Consider the following 13,133-nt stretch of genomic DNA (forward strand, 5'->3'; position numbering starts at 1 on the left):
CCATCCATTCTTGAGACAATGCTGTTTGATGGCATGAGACCTGCAGATTGTATGCATTAATTAATCATAAACCGGCCATGTGTCTCATATGGCAGGAAGCCTGGGTGCTTGTTGTATAACATTACATATCAGCTTACCCGTGAAACAGTTAACCGTACTGTGCCCAATGTAGTATGTCTTAATGGGACATCAACCCTAAAGTATCTTGTTTTGAGATATTACACTATAGCTTTTCATTAAAATCTTCACCCATCAGCAGAATGAATGTCGGAACTCAGCTCTTTCTAAAGTGCCACGGTCACTTCACTGCAGTATCCAGTAAACCAATGTTGGCTGTCCAATGGTTGTGCAATGCTCCTGATCGATGGCCATCACAGTGGTAAGATCACCACCAGCCATACATTGATGGCCCATCCAAACATATGTACATACCAGCTAAAGGTTTTCTAGGATGTTTCCTATTAAATGCTGTTAAAGGAGGAAGTCCAGACAACATAGCCAGACTGATAGTAAAGTTGGTGAGGCAAGCCTACATGATCAGACTGCTGTCATAAGGCTAGTGTAGGCTGAACAGCCAAACTGCTCTTAAAGGGAACTTATCACCTTCCTAAAACACCATTAACTAAGTTATGGTGCTGTTAAAGGATGTGACAGTGAGCCGGGTGATGTATTTATTTTACTCACCTACTCTCTGATTGCCACGTAGTCACCTTCTGCGCATGAAAATCTGACTCTTTTCATATTGCTTTGCGCACACTCTCCCATGAAAGTCTATGAGAGAACGCGTACTGCAATCTGAAATAATCACTCAGCTCCCTGGCACCTGTGACAGGTTCCCTTTAAATGGGAGGTCAAGACTACAGACTATTGTTATAAGTGGACAGCCGAACTATATACAGTAGATTGACTGCTACATTTAAAAACTGACTGATGGTAATTCACATCTGCATTAAGGCTCAGTTCAGGGTTTCCATCTCTGTGCTTCATCTTTGGAGCAGAGAAACAAAAATAAAACAAAAAAACTTTTTTTTCACATTGCTTTCAATAGGGATACAAAAAGACAGAAAGCAGAAGCAGAAATGTTTCCATTTGCTTCTGTTCTGTTTAATGATGAGCGAGCATACTCGCTATGGGCAATTGCTCGAGCGAGCATTGCCCTTAGCGAGTACCTGCCCGCTCGAAAGAAAAGGTTCGGGTGCCGGCAGCGGGCAGGGAGCAGCGGGGGAGAGCAGGGAGGAACGGAGGGGAGATCTCTCTCTCCCTCTCCCCCCCCCGCTCCCGCCTGCTGACTGCCGCTACTCACCGCTCCCCCGTGCCGGTACCCAAACCTTTTCTCTCGAGCGGGCAGGTACTCGCTAAGGGCAATGCTCGCTCGAGCAATTGCCCTTAGCGAGTATGCTCGCTCATCTCTACTTCTGTTAGTTTTCCGTTTTTTTGGATGGAAAAATAGCACTTCACACTGCACTATTTTTCTGACCAAAAAACGGAAACCTGACTGAAAGAAAGCAAATGGAATCCTTTCCGTTTACTTTCAGTTTTTATGTTGTTGTTTTTTTTAATCCTGTTGAAGTCAATGGTGAAGAAAAAGGATCCGTTCTTTTTTGTTTGATTTCCGTTTGTCTGCTCCAAAAATGAAGCAGAGAGATGGAAACCCTGATTTGAGCCCTAATGTAGGTGTGAATTCACCCTAAGAAACACTTTAGTTGCCAAAGCTAGTGCTAGGGTATAAATTCGTTAGTGGTCAGTTTTGCCAGCTGTTTATTAAAAATCCTTTTAACCCCTTTCTCCCAATACAAATGTACAGTGCTGGCAGCTATATACCGCATTAATACACAGGGCTGTCCATTTAGAGAATTCTGGGAAAAGGATATTGCACTAAGTACATTGATTGCCATTTTCACTGAGCATTACAAGCAGCGGGTGCCAATGGCATATTCCCAAAGATTTTAGAGGGAGCGTAATATAGCAGTAATAGAATATAAAAGATTCCCATTAAAAAGAGCTCTTCAGTATAACCCTCTTAAAAACTAAGCCTTATTGTTTAGTGTTTGTCAAGGACCAACCATTTTTACTGTAGATTAGACCAAAAAGTGAACTAAAAGAAATCAGAAGGTCACTCCAGCTCTTTTTACTCAACATGACATACCAGTATAATGAGGAAATATTGCAGGCGCCCTAAAGAAAGGACTGTGAGTTAATTGACATATGTGCTGGCTTCCTTATCGTCAAAAAGCCCTCTTGGTCAGAACTATTGCTGTCCAATAAAGAAAGGCATGGTGAAAGTTTCCTTTAAATGGTCACTGGGCTTTCAACAAACTTTGCAGAAATCAATAGTACAAGAAGATACAAGAATCTTTAAAATAAAAATATATAATACTAGCTGATATACCCGGCTTCGCCCGAGTTCATTTGGTACTGGTGTTTATCTGGTGTTCACACAGAAAATCTTATGAAGTCGTGGTTACTTTAGAGTACAAATAAATTCAGATAAGATAGATTTAATAGTTTAATAGGAAATAAAATAAATGTTTTTCAAGATTCACAATTATCACGGCTGGACAATGAATTTCTCAAAAATGCCTGCCTATTACCTGAGGTTAAAGGCCTAAAGGTAGCGTGTGCTAAAAAGAACTTTCCTAGGCTTTATATATTTTTGAAAAAAAACCCTCTCTCATAAATCGTATTTCTTGCTGATTTTCAGTGCATAGGCAGATAGAAGAGATATTTTTTCATTACATACAGGCCAGTTAGATTCCTCTCAGTGTATAGGCAGATAGAAGAGAGATTTTCCTCAGACTGTATGTGAAAATGCCACTACACAGAATGTCCACCTCTCAGACGCTGCTCATAACACACAGATCAGATAGATTCCTCTCAGTGTATAGGCAGATAGGGAGAGATTTATCTCAGACTGTATGTGAAAATGGCACTACACAGAATGTGCCACCTCACACATGCTGCTTATAACACACAGATCAGATAGATTCCTCTCAGTGTATAGGCAGATAGGGAGAGATTTATCTCAGACTGTATGTGAAAATGTCACCCCACAGAATGTCCACCTCACACACGCTGCTCATAACACACAGATCAGATAGATTCCTCTCAGTGTATAGGCGGATGGGAGAGAGATTTATCTTAGACTGTATGTGAAAATGTCACCCCACAGAATGTTCCACCTCACACACGGGGCTCATAACACACAGATCAGATAGATTCCTCTCAGTGTATAGGCAGATAGGAGAGAGATTTATCTCAGACTGTATGTGAAAATGTCACCCCACAGAATGTCCACCTCACACGCTCTCCTCATTTTTATCCTGAAAGGTAACAAACCTTTTTATTCAAATTTCCTACCCAGACTGAAGGTTGCAGGCCCTTGTTATGCTTAAAGGCATACTCCATCCCAGAAGTCTATGTCCACTTCTTTTTGTACTTTACAGCCTTCCAATACATACGACAGTCAGTTTTATTCCTGACAGTATATACTCATATTTCTAAATGCATTTTGTTTTGCTGAGAAGATAACTGTCTGATATACTGCGGGGTACAGATATGTTATTAGTTACATAACATAGGAATGGTCATGCCAAATTTCAAGTTTGTGCAGTACAGATGTGTGTTACTAGTTACATTACATAGGGGGTCACTTACTTTTATGCATAGGATTGAATAATCAAGTTGCAACCCTTTAAATTTCCAATATTTAGTACGCAAAGAATGGTCATGGCAAATTTCACATTTGTGCGGTAAAAATTTGTGTAATTATTTGTTGCATCGGAAAGTGAGAGAATTAGATTCCGTACGTAAAATTTGGATGCTAATTCTTTTGCGCTTAGAATTGAATAATCGATTTTGGAACCATCTGTTTTTCCTATTTATGACATAATCAATGCTCATGCCAAATTTCAAGTTTCTACGACATCGGGAAGGGAGAGAATTAGATTCCGTACGTAAAATTTGGACGCTAGTTCTTTTGCGCTCCAATTGAATAATCGAGTTGGGACCCCTTTACTTTTCCTATTTATGACATAATCTATGCTTGTGGCAAATTTCATGTTTCTACGACATCTGGAAGTTGGAGAATTAGTGGAGAGTCAGTCAGTGAAACAGGCAGTCAGTGAGTCAGTGAGGGCTTTTGTCTTTATATATATATAGATAATATGCCCCCTTTTTGCCCCCAAAATTGTTCACTGACTCTGAAATACTGTTAATGACCATCTTGATAGACAAAATGGACTACAAGTTCATTGAAGGATCCGGCTGCATGCAGCCCATAGAAGTATATGGAGGAGGAGCAGAGTGAGAGAGGAGCAAATAGACAGAAAGAGATGATGCTGCAGATAGTGGTAACTGTTTTACTGTCTCACAGCCTTAAGAATCCAATCTGCACTTTTCAGTATCTCTCTATAATGTATTCCATGCTGTTCTCTGTATATAATAGATGGTAATAGGAGAGCATGATCTTCTCTTCTCTATGTGTGTAGTGTATAAGAGACATCATAGCAGCTAGTCTCCACCTTGCGGAAAACTGAGCATTAGAGATGGAGCTAGCTCGGGGGAAAACTGTTAAAAACACAGGATATGTCATAAATAGTGTTATTCCTCATCTACACACAGCAACTTATTCTGAAAATTCACCTGTAAGGTTAGATATGTTTTCAAAGGGGTTGTCTAATTTACAGATAACATTACTTTAACAGTGCTGACTGTAGTAAAATAATAAACTGAGCTAAACTTACCTCTATGTGCCGCAATCCCTAAGTTCGTTGTGACAGTTGACATCACCGGAAGTCAGGTTCTTCTGGCATCAGTGCTCACATCCTGCACACCATGATGCCAAGGGTGCTGCAATGTGATGCTACAGCCGCTGATTAGTTGTAGCGATCACCTGACTTCGGTGATGGCCATTGATAAAACAGACTCCAGTGCCACAGCAGGACTCCAGAACTGGATCCTGGGAGCAGTGGAGGGGTAAGTATAGCTCAGTTTATTATTTTACTACAGACAGCCCTATTAAAGGGATGTTGTCCGGTAACTAATGCATCATTCCTTTTTTGAATTGTGTTTATAAATATGGTACCAATGATCACATCTACATACACTACAGTGCTATATGTATACCGCAGGCCTCAAGATGGACTACATCCAAACTTCAAATTCTGGAAAAACTCTGTGGGGACTGTATAACATTTAGCTGCACAATGGAATCCCACAATAGCAATGGGGGAATGGCAACAAAAGCACTAATTGGGCTGTATTTGTGACTACTTTCAACTTAGGCTCCATCCACACACACACACACACAGGCAACAAAATCTCGCTATATAATTATTAGAGATTAGCGAGCACGCTCGGATACAGCAGTTACTCGAGCAAGCATCGCTCTTCTCGAGTAACTGCTTACTGGTCCGAGCGTGCTCGGGGGGCGGCGGGGGTGAGCGGCGGGCGGTAGTGGGGGGAGAGAGAGATCTCTCTCACTCTCCTCCTCGCTACCCTCCGCCGCCCTCCGCTCCTCCCCGCTCCCCGAGCACGCTCGGACCAGTAAGCAGTTACTCGAGAAGAGCGATGCTCGCTCGAGTAACTGCTGTATCCGAGCGTGCTCACTAATCTCTAATAATTATTGCTACAAAACGCATGTATGTGAAGCTCATGGTTTCCAATGGGTTCTTTCAGGCTCCAAAATATCTCTCATGTGAAAGAACCTATTGGAAACCATAGATACAGTTATACAAATTCTCTTGGAATGTGGGACAGGAAGGGTAAAAACCCATGGAAGCTGTTATAGTCTCCATATAGCCCCCCAGTTTGACAGATTAAAAGCAGCAGATGTTTTGCATTTCTTATTTTTGCATTGTAGGTCAGGTACACACTTGAGGATGGGAGATTAGAAGTACCCGAAAAGCCCCTCTGAGACATTTAGCAGAAGATATTTATAAAGGTCTTTCTTTCTGTTGTTGAAGGGGCTCACTGCATACTGACATATCATTGAATTCTATGGGAACTGTATGAATCTCTATGCAGTGAGCTCCTTCTACTGGTGGCTGCAGGCATACAGGATTTTATCCTATACCCAGGAGCATACGCAGGATTTTCTCAAGGCAGCAGTTAAATAAAATTCATTATAAAATAATTAAGTTCAGTGCAGAGGACTAGAGTGCTAGGACTTTGCCAGTCTTTGTCACATTGTCTACCAGGAAGGGGGCAATCCGACTGTCCCTTTGCACAGCCAGCAATGTTTTACAGAGTGGCTCTGCATAAAACTGCTGGCTGTACTGACAAACTGGAGCAATTTGCCTCCTTCCCTGCCCAACTAGCAACATTGTGCCAGCAATATGAACATTAATCTCTCAGTCCCAATCCAGTGGTGCTAGTAAAACAGGAAGGTGGCAAGCTGCTCTAGCCTATACAGCCCTTGCCATGCTGGGCAATGCTTGTTGGCTCGGGCAGCTGGCAGTGTTCGTTCTAAGCCTTTTGTAGCTAATCAGCAGGGCAGTTAAGGACCTGGGCACTGTTCTCTGTAAATTGTAGAAAACAGAACAGCATTTAATACATATTAGCATACAGAACCCTAATGATTAGCTACAATGCAGACAGATATACAGGGCCATATAGCAGCCATGCAAATAATATTAGGCATTATTTAAGTCTAGTACATTGAAGGTTATTGTCCCCATCCCCTGTGGTTTAAGGCCACCTGCAGACGGGTGGGTCGGATCCGGCAGCGAGGATTCTCACCACGGGACCCGACCCGAGCGCCTGCAGGGACCATGCGTACTCACCCGCGCAGACCGGAGCCGGCGGCGGGTCAGTGACATTTCTGTGCGGGGCTCTGCGAGCCCCACACAGAAATAGAGCATGTCACGATTTGCTTGCCGCGCAATGTTTCTCACGGCCAAATTGCGTCCATCTGCATAGGATTGCGTTTGTTAACACAATCCTATGCAGGCTTCCAGCGGCGGAAATTCCGCGGGAAATCCCGCCGCGGAATTTCCGCCCATCTGCAGGCGGCCTAAGGCAGTGAAAGGATTAATTTCTGTATGTCTGGTGGTCTATGGCAGTAAATATGTATCAGCATTTCTGGTGGTCTAGGTCAGTGAGGGGGTTAATGCAAAGATCCCTAGTGGTCAAAGGCAGTGAAAGAGTTAATGTCTGTATCTCTAGTTGCTTAGGACAGTGGAGAAGTTTCTATCAGTATACCTAGTAGTTTAGAACAATGAGGGATTTAATTATTGTATCTCTGGTGATCTTGAGCAGTAAGGGGGGTAATGTCACTGTACTTGGTGGCTTAGGCTAATGAGAAGGTTAATTCTAGTATCCTGGGTGCTCTACAACAGTCAGTTAAATTTAAGACCTTGGGTGGAAGGCAGCAAAAATGTTAATGCTTCATTCCTGAAGTCCAGTGGTTTACTCACATTCCCAAGCTCTGGTATTTTCCTCCCTTCAGTGATCATAATGGTATGTACAGGAAGAGGAATGTGCTGCTACTGTATGACTGCACACATCTCTCTGAGATCAGGCAAGCTGATTTAAGAGCACTTTGCCCAATCATTAAGAAGGAGCTCCAGGAGTCTGCACACGAGCAAACTTTCCCTGAGCAAGGGTAGTTTCTGTAGAGGCAAGGGGTTGTTTTCCCTGTATAGCTTCCCCCTTGTGTATGCCTGTGCCTCTATGGCTGTGTTAAGGGAAGCAGGGGATTTGGAGCTTCATCCTCCATAAAAAATTCTATTCCTATTTATACTACATAAAATCAAAATAAATTAAATTACCACTTCTTTTCTGCCAGATGCGATCATCATTAACCAATTCATCAACCTAAGACAAATCATAATACTAAATAATTGTATAATTATATGCCTATTAATGCTTGATTGCTGCATGCTTTTCAGTTTTGGATCTGTATCGCCCGTGCTGTTATGACATTGGCAAGCAAACAACAGGTGAAATTTTCAGCTCATAATTACAATATAGTATGGAAAAACTAATCATGCACGCCAGGAGGCATCTACAGTGACAGTTTAGGCTTTGTTTTCTCTTGCGTACACATACACCTTAGCTGCTCAGCTGCCCCTACGTCCCAGTGGAGTAAACGTGATTAAGATTTGTACCTTATGCTGTTGCTTTAATTCTCCTGAACCCTTCAGATTTACACTGACCCCCTTTCTTTAATAGAAGTACCTGGAGTCCATCTCCCAAAACATGCAGCATCAGGACCAGCTACATTTCGGAATCCCTTCTGTTGCTATGGAGAGCAAGTATTCTTATACTGATGGAAGGCTGTATTGCACTTACAGTACCTCCATCTCTCCCAGAGGAGTAATTATCAAGGGCTGGCAGGCTGCGAGTGGAAACAAACCATCAATTACATCACTAAGCCAGATCCATTTTAAAAAGCAGTTATTGAATTAAAAGGCGCACACATACAAACACACATAAAACTTCTTTCTTGCCTCCGTTTCTACCGTTCCATAGAAAGTACATATATCCATAGAAACTGGATTAGTTGAAAAATTAAATAGAAGGCCCCGGGCTGAATTAAGGTCCCCACAGTGACTCAATTTGTGCAAAACACTTTGCTGTTAAGCTCAGTACCCTAGAGAAACAAGAAAAGCAGCTGCACTCAGCTCATATGCAGATGCAAGGGAGGATTTCCTCCATATTAATGGCTTTTTTCAATATTTTCAAATAGATATGCTGAAAACTGTGTCGTGTAATTGAGGTCAGTGCTTTGTCTTTTTTCTCCTAAACATCTCTGAAGAAACTTGATGAGATTGGAGTCAAATCACAGCTGCTGGGGACAAGTTTCTGAACAGAAGTTCCTAACTACAGGGGACTGAGTAACCAAGAACTTCAGCAAGATGACAAGATACCATGCTGCTTCAGGGACAGCCCAAGTAATGAGGCCGGTACATGGAAGGTATGTGCAAAAATGGCATGTATCATGTAGATGTCTGACGCTGTATTAGTGCATGCAGATCACTGTACTCATGTTATAATTTTACATGATATTATATATTTTTTTCCATATAGCAGATTTTAAGTCTAACATTATGTTTATTATTAAAATGGAAGTGTGTAACAAAAAACACAGCAGAAGATTCCACAAAGTGTTGTTTTCCTCCTGATATTTATTTTTATATATATATTTATAAATATATATGTCACTTTGTATTTTTTTATTATGAGGCACTGGTGCCCCTTGCTTCATTCTAGTTAAAGAAGGAAAACATTGTTTTTGTAAATGAACATCTATATAATATATAGAGCATAAAGATAAAGTGAGGGTCCAAAGGTTGACGAAGCCGGTACTGAGCCTCCACCCACACACCTGTACAACCACTTTCATATCTCTCTGGGATGATTTGCACCAAAATAACCAATTCATGCCTGTCGGAAAAGACACAATCTGCTATTATCTTGCACATCAGTATTTTTCTGTAAATTCGGTTTTTTAGTATTTTAAAACTGTTGCCTATGCACAGAAGAGCTTACAATCTAATGCCTCATGTCCTGAGTCTTCCCCGAGATCCCAGGAAGGCTGGGACTTGCAGCTAGCAGTGTCATTCTGTGTGTTCTGCTTCTTCAGTCCCTGCTTAATTAAAGCGTTTAGTTCTAGACCCTTACTTGAATACATTTTAATAAATTACCTTTCCGGGGGCTGCAAGTCATAGACTTTTGGTTTTTTGGTTTTTGTGTGGGAGAAGGAAGGGCAAAGTTCAAGACCAAACCGAACAAAACCCCTCTCCTTATATTACACATTAGAAAGTACTGGAGATCTATTCAAGGCTGTTTCAACAAAGGAGCTGTCCAAACAGCATGGATCTACAGCCATCCATCAGTGCCGCACGTAAGTCTCAATCCTAATATACTTTGTGCCTGTACAGTAATTACTGTAATTGCTACCTACTAATTGTAGAGAACAATGCTGTATTTCATAGGGACTGTACATACAAATTTTGCTTCACCACCATGAAGGTGGTAATGAGACAGTTAATACAAATCTGCCCCTTTCTCTTTTTTTATATAGCAGTTGTATACCATGCTGCACAGAATCGTACTCAATGTGTTGTTTTTAGGTGATTAAGTGCTGCTTGAGATGATCTGACTACAACTGCTGACACTATTTAGGGTTCACTTCTTCTGATGCCCCTCATTAGGGCCTGAGGTATATATATATTCCTAGTACTTTAGCTGTACACGCAATGATTGTTGACGATTTCGTCATTTGAACTTTTTATGATACATTTTTTCAGTAGTGTTCAGATATAGATAGTAGTTATATGACAAGATTATGCGCTTTTAAGAAACAGGCAAGCCTTCACAATGATTTTCATAGAATAAAATGTTTTTTTTGTTGTGTTTTGTGTGAAGCCCATAATAATAACAACAATAAGTCTTTATTCATATCGTGCCAACATATACTGTTGCTTGTGGGTGTTTGTATCACTGTGTACAGTACTACTATGTGATGTGAATATGTGAAAGAATCTGCAACATTGTCTATTCTATGCTTGGTTTACATTTAGATGTATACTCTAAGGTCCAGCTACACACATTTGCAGCTTACAGCTTGCCGTTGAGAGTCTACTTTGATCATTAATTATAATTTTATTAGTGTAATACACATCAATGAAAATTTCCTACTGACATGTCTGTAAGTAATAATATAAACAGCATTTTATGATGTCAGAATCTAACAATTATACAGAGATCAGCGGATACACTGACGCTGTGTTACAGCCGAGATGGACGCAAAAATACTTTGTCCAGATCCAACGGAATTTAATGTCCTAAAAGGACACGCAATATACAAATGTAGAGGACACAAAATTTCAATAACAAAACCACAAGTAGGGAAATGGAGAGAATCTGACCGTAACGTACTCATGCAATGAGATCCTACCTAAAAGCAAATCCCTCGACTGGGTTAAGACGACCCCGCATCAGGAACCTAGGGTAACTCTGATTCTCCATAGTTGGAAAAAGGAATAATACACTACTTATCTAAAAAAAATCTAACATCTAGAAGGAGTTGTCAGAATCAAATAAAACTTTCTATGTGTGATTGTAGCTTTGATAATAGAATCTTAGAATGGTAGAGTTGGAAGGAACCTCCAGAGTCACCGGGTCCAACTCACTGCTCAATGCAGGATTTACTAAATTATCCTAGACAGATATCCGTCCAGCCTTTGTTTGAAGAGTTCCATTGAAGGAAAACTCACCACCTCCTGTGGTAACCCGTTCCACTCATTGATCACTCTTACTTTCAGAAAGTTTTTCTAATATCTAATCTGCATCTCCTCCCTTTGAGGTCCATCCCATTGCTTCGAGTCTTTCCCTGTGCAAATGAGAAAAGGGCTGATCCATCTGCACTGTTACAGTCCTTCAGATAATTGTAGACAGCTATTAAGTCTTCTCTCAGCCTTCTATTTTTCTTTTTGTAAGCTAAACATTCCCTGGTAGCTCTGAGCTTGCTCAAGTGTATCTATGTCTTTTTTTAATTGGGGTGTCCAGAACTGGACACAGTATTCCAGATGAGGTCTGACTAAGGAATGATAGAGGGGGATAATTATCTCACGTGATCTAGACTCTATGCTTCTCTTAATACATGCCAGAATTGTCTTTGCCTTTTTTGCTGCTGCATCACACTGTTGACTCATGTTCAGTCTATGATCTATTAGTATACCCAAGTCTTTTTCAGATGTGCTGCTGCTTAGCTCAATTCCTCCCATTCTGTAAGTGCTTTTCTCCTTGTTAAATACCATTTTGCCACCAACTGTTCAAGCTTGTCTAGATCTTTTCTCTAGTATTAGCTATCCCTCCTAGCTTTGTGTTGTGGGTGAATTTGATCAGTTTCCCTTCAATTTACTCCTCCAGATAATTTATAAAAATGTTATACAACACTGGGCCTAGAGCAGAGATTTGTGGTACCCCACTTGGCACATTCTTTAAATTGGATGTGCAGCTATTTATGACCACTCTTTGAATATGATCACTCAGCCAGTTGTGAATCCACCAAACAGTTGCTTTGTCAATGCCATATTTGATCATTTTTTTCAATAAGAATGGTATGAGATACTTTTTTAAATGCTTTATTTAAGCCAAGTTAAGGCCCATTTAGACACAATGATTATCGCTCAAAATCCGTCTTTTGAGCAATAATTGTTGTGTCTAAATGTGCCCATCTTTCACTGTTCGGCACGAACGACAGTTTTCAGTTCTGCTTGAGAACTGTCCTTCAGCAGAACAGCTGATAAGCAGGACTGCATGCTGTGCTCTGCCTGAGGAGAGCTGATTACAGTTAATAACATTGGTACAGCTGTTCTCAGTTCTCAGCCCCACCAGCAGAACATCTGATAAGCAGGACCACACTCTGTGTCTGCTGTCCATGGTGCTGAATTCTCCACGGGGAGCCCATAGCTGAACAATGGAGCTAATTACACAGCTCAGACCCCCTGCTGAGTTCTGTAACAGCACCCACAAGCTCATTTGCATGCAAATGAAGCTAATGAAAGTACTAATAGCAATTAGTGCCTATTAGTACTTTATGCAAAACGATCCCTGATCTTTTAATCATTTGAAAGATATCTCTGTGTGTAAAGGCCCATTTAGACACAATGATTATTGCTCAAGATTCGGATTCGCTCAAAGGCAATCTTTTGAGCGATGATCATTGTGTGCATTTACACGCTACGAGAACTGCCGTGTTCTCGGAGCACTCTGCTGGTATCCAGCTGAGCGCTCTGAGCAGGGAATGCAGAACACAGCTGGAGCACTGTCTTCTGCATACTTCTGCTGTGTTCTCCAAGCGGGATACCAGCTAAAACAATAGTATTAGCGGTATCCCGCTGAGAACTCAGAGCGCGGTCCTGATAAGACTCATCGTTGTCTTTCAGCTAGCTGAAGGATAACGATGAGCGAATCATGCACAAACAGTGCACGATGGCCACACATTTAGACACGACATTTATTACCCAAAAGACGGCTTTTGAGTGAATTTTGAGCAATAATCATTGTGTCTAAATAGGGTCTAATAGCTTTATGCTATATCTACCGCATTTTCCAGATCAACCCAGTTGGTGATTCTGTCATAGAAGGAAATTACATTAGTCTGGCATCACTTGTTTGTTACA

General features: G+C 41.2%; 1 protein-coding gene across 1 annotated transcript in view; it reads left to right on the forward strand.

Annotated features, from left to right (window-relative positions):
• Window positions 1-8,738: 8,738 nt before the first annotated feature.
• LOC136610127 (protein shisa-like-1a) overlaps window positions 8,739-13,133 on the forward strand; it is a 36,628-nt gene continuing 32,233 nt past the window's right edge. Inside the window, exon 1 of the mRNA XM_066589387.1 lies at window positions 8,739-8,917. The gene's annotated coding sequence lies outside the window, so the exon portion shown is untranslated. The remainder of the gene's footprint in view (window positions 8,918-13,133) is intronic.

This window comes from Eleutherodactylus coqui, chromosome 2 (assembly GCF_035609145.1).
Source record: "Eleutherodactylus coqui strain aEleCoq1 chromosome 2, aEleCoq1.hap1, whole genome shotgun sequence".
In the NCBI taxonomy this organism is placed as follows: domain Eukaryota; kingdom Metazoa; phylum Chordata; class Amphibia; order Anura; family Eleutherodactylidae; genus Eleutherodactylus; species Eleutherodactylus coqui.